Source organism: Protomyctophum bolini, assembly GCF_963924005.1.
Source record: "Protomyctophum bolini genome assembly, chromosome: 4".
Taxonomy (NCBI): Eukaryota; Metazoa; Chordata; class Actinopteri; order Myctophiformes; family Myctophidae; genus Protomyctophum; species Protomyctophum bolini.
In genome coordinates, this window is record NC_137865.1 from 17101220 (window position 1) to 17109634 (window position 8415).

The following is an 8415-nucleotide window of genomic DNA, read 5'->3' on the forward strand; positions in this document are numbered from 1 at the left end:
GTGTGCTTAGTAGGATTGTGGTGGCTAAGGCAAAATGCCCAATGAATAACATGTAAAGCAATGTGGCCAACCTGATTTGGGTTTCCTAAAGAAAATAATGTCTGGCATTCCTAACTTAGTCTTAAGGCAAATGGGTAACCTAATGTAGATTGACTATAGTGCAAAATTGTTCCAATGTTGTTTTTCTTACATTTGTTTGTTTGGTTTTTTTGCCCTGTGTTTCCAAGCTGTTTCAACGTGCGTATGATAAATGACTGTATCTATACTCGACAAATTACCTTTCTTACTGCTGTGCAGTTATTATTTTTATTTCTCGTTTCCTCTGACATATAAACCTTTGTAAAAAAACATGTTGAAATACTGTATTCTAACTGTATAATCCTATGCATTCAGTCTGGAGAGGGGGGGGGGGGAGAGAAAAAATCCTGTTGTGCAGTTGTCGAGATCTTTTTTATTTTTATTTTTTTTATTTCCCCTTTTATGAAACTTGTGAATGTGCTGTGATGATTAAAACGACACTGGGGAAAGTCCATTCCCCAGTGCAGGACCATAAAGAAGGAAGCCAATGGGTTTTCTCTTCGATCCGTGGCAGCTCAGCGGAAATTGATCTTTGTACCTGATCATGTTTGTACTGGCTGGACCGACGGCTCTGAAGGTGTTTGTGTGTTTGGACACGGCGGTTACACATAGGTTTCATCATACATACACACTCCAGCGTGAATAAACTTCTCAGAGACATATACTGCGTACATGCCCTCTTGTGTCAGCCGTGTGCTCTTTCTTTTTCCACTCTGGTAACCTTGACGGGTTCCAATTGAACACTGCTCACCTTGGCATGCATAATGCATGCGTTTCGATCAGCCATATGGTCATGGGCTATTGTTGCTTTCCCACGGGTAGCCTATATCACAGCTTTTCAAAGCGCTATAGGCCAGGGATACTCAAATAGATTTACCTGTGGGCCACATTACAAAAATGGCAAGGGGCCAGGGGCCAGTAGATAAAATTACGACATTAATGATACTTGATAACTTCTCTCTTTCAATTGCTTTATTTTCGCAAAATGTATCAAAGTACAATGTGCATGCACACAATATGTAAATAAATAAATGTGTTACATTTTCTTGCATAAACACAAAGAGCTGTTTCCATAACTGCACAAATTATTGCACATAACATGAGTAGCTGTTATAATAACATAACATGAGTAGCTCTTTGCCTGCCTGCCTGCCTGTCTGTCCATGAGTAGTTATTTGTCTGTCTGTCAATGAGTAGCTGTCTTACTGTCTGCCTGTCTATGAGTAGCTGTCTGTCTGCCTGCATGCCTGTCCAATTGTCCATGAGTAGCTGTCTGTCTGCCTGCATGCCTGTCCAATTGTCCATGAGTAGCTGTCTGTCTGCCTGTCTGAGTAGCTGTCTGCCTGCCTGCCTAATTGTCCATGAGTAGCTGTCTGTCTGCCTGTCTATGAGTAGCTGTCTGCCTGCCTGCCTAATTGTCCATGAGTAGCTGTCTGTCTGCCTGTCTATGAGTAGCTGTCTGCCTTCCTGCCTGTCCAATTGTCCATGAGTAGCTGTCTGTCTGTCTATGAGTAGCTGTCTGCCTGCCTGCCCAATTGTCTATGAGTAGCTGTCTGTCTGTCTATGAGTAGCTGTCTGCCTTCCTGCCTGTCCAATTGTCCATGAGTAGCTGTCTGTCTGTGAGTAGCTGTCTGCCTTCCTGCCTGTCCAATTGTCCATGAGTAGCTGTCTGCCTGCCTGTCCAATTCTCCATGAGTAGCTGTCTGTCTGCCTGTCTATGAGTAGCTGTCTGACTGCCTGCCTGTCCAATTCTCCATGAGTAGCTGTCTGTCTGTCTGCCTGTCTATGAGTAGCTGTCTGCCTGCCTGCCAGCCAGCAAGTTGGTTAACAGAAAATAAATTGTTATGGCTGAGTAAAATAAAATACAATAAACACAATTTGCCTGAAAATAGATTACCCAGCTATAACTGAAGAGCAATTTCCGCAATTTCCGCAATTACCATTTCCGCAATTTCCATTTCCGCAATTTCCGCAATTTCCACTTCCGCAATTTCCTCAATTTCCATTTCCACCATTTCCGCAATTACCATTTCCGCAATTTCCGCAATTTCCATTTCCACCATTTCCGCAATTACAATTTCCGCAATTTCCATTTCCATTTCCAACTATTAATGGCAGCTGGGTTTCATCATTCAAATAAAATAGAATTCTGTCCGTTTAGCTATAAAATTATGTCAGGGAATAGGGATACACAGTAGGCCTACAGTATATGTCTTTCATTTGCATTGCATCTCCCCCCCCCCCAAGCTTTTATTTTCGTTCGAGTAATAGTACAACTCTAATAGTATTACTTATAATAATGTAATTAAAGATAACATTCAGATTTATTTATTTTTATTTCATTTTCCAGATTTTTTTTTAGATTTTCATTGGTGGGCCAGTCATAATGGTCCCACGGGCCTGATGTGGCCCGCGGGCCTGAGGTTGAGTATCACTGCTATAGGCCACCGAGGGGGCCAATTGGAAAAGATAGGAACATGGGAACAAAAATCTGAATCAGATCTGTGCCACGTCCAGATTGGAATGTGATTTGTTTAAATAAGTGACATAATCTGATTTAGATCAGGTTGTTACATTCAGACTGAGACAGATCTCCTCAAATCTGATTGGAAACCACCTCTGAATGTACGTTGTACCTCAAGTCACATTGTAAAATAATCCTATTCCATGTGGCCTTGTATGTGACCTGTCTGCATCTAGACTTCAACAAATCAGATTCCAATCTGGATGTGGCACAGATCTAGATCTGGCTAGATTTGGCTGCCAGTGTAAATGGGGGCCAAGGCCCTATAGATGCCTGAACCTCCAGTGTAAATGGGGGCCAAGGCCCTATAGATGCCTGAACCTCCAGTGTAAATGGGGGCCAAGGCCCTATAGATGCCTGAACCTCCAGTGTAAATGGGGGCCAAGGCCCTATAGATGCCTGAACCTCCAGTGTAAATGGGGGCCAAGGCCCTATAGATGCCTGAACCTCCAGTGTAAATGGGGGCCAAGGCCCTATAGATGCCTGAACCTCCAGTGTAAATGGGGGCCAAGGCCCTATAGATGCCTGAACCTCCAGTGTAAATGGGGGCCAAGGCCCTATAGATGCCTGAACCTCCAGTGTAAATGGGGGCCAAGGCCCTATAGATGCCTGAACCTCCAGTGTAAATGGGGGCCAAGGCCCTATAGATGCCTGAACCTCCAGTGTAAATGGGGGCCAAGGCCCTATAGATGCCTGAACCTCCAGTGTAAATGGGGGCCAAGGCCCTATAGATGCCTGAACCTCCAGTGTAAATGGGGGCCAAGGCCCTATAGATGCCTGAACCTCCAGTGTAAATGGGGGCCAAGGCCCTATAGATGCCTGAACCTCCAGTGTAAATGGGGGCCAAGGCCCTATAGATGCCTGAACCTCCAGTGTAAATGGGGGCCAAGGCCCTATAGATGCCTGAACCTCCAGTGTAAATGGGGGCCAAGGCCCTATAGATGCCTGAACCTCCAGTGTAAATGGGGGCCAAGGCCCTATAGATGCCTGAACCTCCAGTGTAAATGGGGGCCAAGGCCCTATAGATGCCTGAACCTCCAGTGTAAATGGGGGCCAAGGCCCTATAGATGCCTGAACCTCCTTTACTGACTCATTTCCACAATTCTAGGTAAAGGAGAAGGTGCTCTACTCCGAGCATATCCCAAAGTTTATTGTTGTTAAAAAAATCACACCTGTGTGAACAAAGTGGCGCAACTCCCCTCTCTCTCTCTCTCTCTCTCTCTCATTAGAGACACAGCACTACCCCTCTCTCTGTTTCTGGCGCCCCCTACTGCTATAAATAAGTAACATACTCATGCTCATTGACGTACACAGGTACATGGACATTGCGAGCTGGTTGTAGAAGTGGTTGCACCACTTAAAAAGATATATATATTTCAATAATTGTGGCGTTTTGCGAACTTGTAGATCTGTTATTTTCAGCAGTGGTGTGCCATGAGCTTCTATTTTCTGCAAAATAATTCCACAGAATAGGCTGGGGTGTGTATTAATGGCTAATGAGGTCATATAAAGGACAAACACTACTCCTACTACTAACAGACTGTTTGTGTCTGTGACGATGCAAAGTGGAAATCACTGCCTGGAGGTATTTCATAGCCCGGGGGCTCAAGGCTCAGAAAGAGTTTTCTCCCATGCGGCATTCGGAGCCCTATAGCTGAAATTGTTCAAGGACAAAAACATTTTAAGGAGCCAAAAAACAAACAAATTAAAACAAAACGTAAGAACTGTAACTAAGAATCCAGAGCAGCTGCACTTGCATAATGTAGTATATGCAAGTGAAATAGGCGCATGAAGTTTGTCATGTATGTATACTATACCTATACTAGTACATTATGCCTTCTCGCACATTAGCCATTGCTGCTAAAGATACCTGCCTTAACCACCCCCAAAGTTGGAGTCCCTCAGGACTCTATACTTGTGGCTATTCTGTTGATCTGCAAATTGTTAAAGTGGTTAAAGAGCTGGTTTATCATTCCCACTGTACGTTCCACTTACATACACATACATTTTTTTCTTATGTATAATTACTATAGGGACTTCTTCCTGCCGCCAAATATTGCATTTCTGGCTTAAAGGGGCTCCACCGGGCGCGTTGTGTCTCCGTCGCGGGCGTCAAAAAACAAACTGGGGCAATTTTAATGCAGTCACGCAATGCGGGCAGTGGAGCCACCCTTCATTGATTAAAAAGGGAACATTCATTGATTAAAAAGGGAACATTCCCTGACGGTGACGGAGACGCGACGCTGACGCGCCCGGTGGAGCCCCGGTGTTAGAGTTGTGTGGAAGTAATAAAAAAGTCCCCCCCCCTTCTGTGCATACTGTACATAGAACTGAAGGTGTGATCTGTGGAATGTGAAGATGTGATCAGAGACATTCATACTGTACATTCATACTGTACATAGCACTGAAGGTGTGATCTGTGGAATGTGAAGATGTGATCAGAGACATTCACCAAGATGTACTTTACATAGAACTGAAGGTGTGATCTGTGGAATGTGAAGATGTGATCAGAGACATTCACCAAGATGTACTTTACATAGAACTGAAGGTGTGATCTGTGGAATGTGAAGATGTGATCAGAGACATTCACCAAGATGTACTTTGCAAGCCAAAGAGTACATCTTCGTGATGTCACTGATCACATACTGTATGACCCAACAACGCTAAGGTATTGACATACGGTAGTTCAATGTTGAAAATGAGAGGTTTTCCCCTTTAACCGTGCAGTCGGTTTGTGCGAAACTCAGACATATGGTAGAGGGCCAGGGCTATGTAAAACGGTGACGAGGCCAATCTCACAACCATTGGCCAAAGGGTGGAGCTATAGCAGGCAATTGAAAATGCGAACTTTGAACAGGCATAGCTCATGAACTGCTTGACTGTCCGCCAGCAACAACACTTCGATACACGTATATGCGTCTCCATGCCCAACAACTTTCCTGCTCTGACTCTGACTTATCTTGACCTCTGACCTTTTCGATCACCCCCTACTTTGAATTATGAATAATTGTCTCCACCAGGCCAAAGGCACTCCGTCGGTCCGTCCGTGTATGTGACTGTGTGTGTCCGTCCGTGTGTCTGTGTGTCCGTCCGTCTGTGGACAGCGAATCCCCGGCACCGTTGGCTTGATCGCAGCCATACTCTGCACACACACTCCTTGAATGACACAGCTGAACCTCTGCCCCAAGGTTTTCACATTGGCCTCTTATAGCGCCACCAGAAGGCCGCTTTGTGCAAAACACTTTTTTGGACAGTACACCTACAGATTTTGTTCAAACATCATGCAAATTAGGTACACAGTCTCTCTAGAGCCATTCAACGAAACAGGTCTTTCTGATTTTTCAGACTCCATCCTGATTGGCTAAGATTCGCTTCCAAAGTTGTGCTTTAGAAGCACTCAGTTTAAAAATAAAATGCCGCAAATCATGAACACATTGTGTGATTTCCGTGAAATTGTGCAAGCACATTCCCACTAGGCCGAGTAAGAAATGTCACTTGAACATTTTCAACTCAGCTCGTAGTGTGACACTTTGTGCTGCGCTATGAGCTTGTAGATCTGCTATTTTTCAATAGATAAAGTATAACATAATCCTTAAAACACCAAAAGGGGTTCCCGCCTGAATACATCCATGTGGACATTTCAAAGACAAAGCGAAACCACGGTCCCAGTGGAGGGCCGACTTCTAATATTCAACCAGAGAACAACTTCAAGGGCTGCGAGAGAGCAGTATAACCAAAGTTTGCATGCATTGGATTTGCATATATAGGCATACTGTACGCTACAGTGTGTGTGTGTGTGTGTGTGTGTGTGTGTGTGTGTGTGTGTGTGTGTGTGTGTGTGTGTGTGTGTGTGTGTGTGTGTGTGTGTGTGTGTGTGCGCGTGCGCGTGCGTGCCAAATGTCTCCACACAAGTATAGTAGCATTGTGAAGACAATATTCCTGGCCCTCACAACTACAAGCGATAGAAGATGTATAGGCTTGCAACTAGGAAAAGATTCAGGTTAGGATTATGATTAGGCATTTAGTGGTTGTTTAGGGGTTGCGGTTGGAATTATGCCTGATTTTGGCTATACTTAGTTGCCGTGGATCAGAAAGAGCAGACCGACAAGCCCACAACATGTCACTCACAGGCTCACAGCTATAGCTATAGGGTTAGGCAGGGGCTATCAAAAAATGGCATTCGTGAAATGGCCATCATGTGTGTGTGTGTGTGTGTGTGTGTGTGTGTGTGTGTGTGTGTGTGTGTGTGTGCGCACGCGCGCGCAGAATTGGGTTAAAATCTGCATTCATTCTTGACACTCTGTTTCCCACACCCACAGCAGCCTGCCTGCCTCTCCATCAGCAGCGGCGTTGCCAGATTTTGAAAAAGCCCCCAAAAAGCAACTACTGTAGGCCACATGACCACTTACAGTATTGTTGCCTATTTTAAAATAATCTACAAGCTCATAACGCGTCAAAATCGTATCAAAATCTTGAAAAAAGTGAAACATTTTGAATATTCTTTGAAACATTTTAACACCACAAATCTGGTATGGGGTACATGGCACAACATATTGTTAGATTAGGGAAGGTGGAGATAGAGGGACAAATATATAGCCTATTCATTTTGGGGTCCTTCACATGGAAATCTTTGAGAAGCTCTCGTTTAATTAACATTTAGGAAGCAAGCCCAAATAAGCAAAGTTCTACACTTTATAGGGCTGGTCGCAACTCGCAACAACCAATATTTACAAGCAAAAAACAAAACAAAAAAACAAGCCCCAAAACAAACAAAAAACAAGCCCAACGCTGCTTATAATAAGCAGACTTGGCAACCCTGTCGGCAGCAGCAGCCAGGACTGGAGTGTGGTTTGAGTTTAGCAGCATGGGGTGTTGTGTAGCTCCCTTACCTTCTATAATGAGACCTGGCTTTGATATCCAGGGCCTCCGGGAGGAGGAGAGGGAGCTCGAAAATGAAAACAAACAATGATGCCGCCGTGTCATTTTAAACAGTTGTTGTGATGAATAATTTAGAAGCTGACAAGAAAGTACAGAATATTGGTTGATATGTTGGCCTCGGGGGTGGGGGGGGGGGGGAGACAAATGGGAAATAACTGTTGGGCTTCGCCGCATCTGTTTATCGTCTCTGAAACCTTGTTAAAATGTCTTCATGTGATTGAATTGGATATCCTCTATTGCTCTCTATAGTCTACATGTAGCAGTGCTTCCCAGACATTTTCATGTCAAGAACACCTTTAAAATTACATGTATTTGGCATGACTCCCATAAGAGATTTGTGTTATTAAAATGTTTCAACAATGTTTCAAGATTCTTCAATCTTGAAAGCCCCCCGAATCTTAAAAAAAAGAGGGGGAACGGTTTTGCTAATTTTACTCAGGACCCCCTGGAGACTCGCAAGGAACCCCCGGGCATCCCCGACCCAATTTGAGAACCATTGCTCTGTAGTTGAAAGTGCTCTACAGCAGGGGGTTTCAAGCTGTTTCAGACCCATATATTGATTTTCATGAGGCCATGGACCCCATTTCAAACGATTCTGTCCTGCAGGAACGCTGATATGAGAGGTTTTGGTTTAAATGTAATTGTCTAAAATCACAGTTTCCCAAACAGTGGGTCGCAAACCAATATATAGGCCTACTGTATATAAATGATATCCATTCATATAGCCTATCAATTGAGCTTTGATCTTCCGGAAAAGAGAATTCAACAACATAACTTGGGCGATATTGACCATCTATGTCTTATAGGACATATACTACGCTAATGCTGGTAAAAATATGTTCTCTGTGTTACAAGATGGCTATAATTCACAGCTA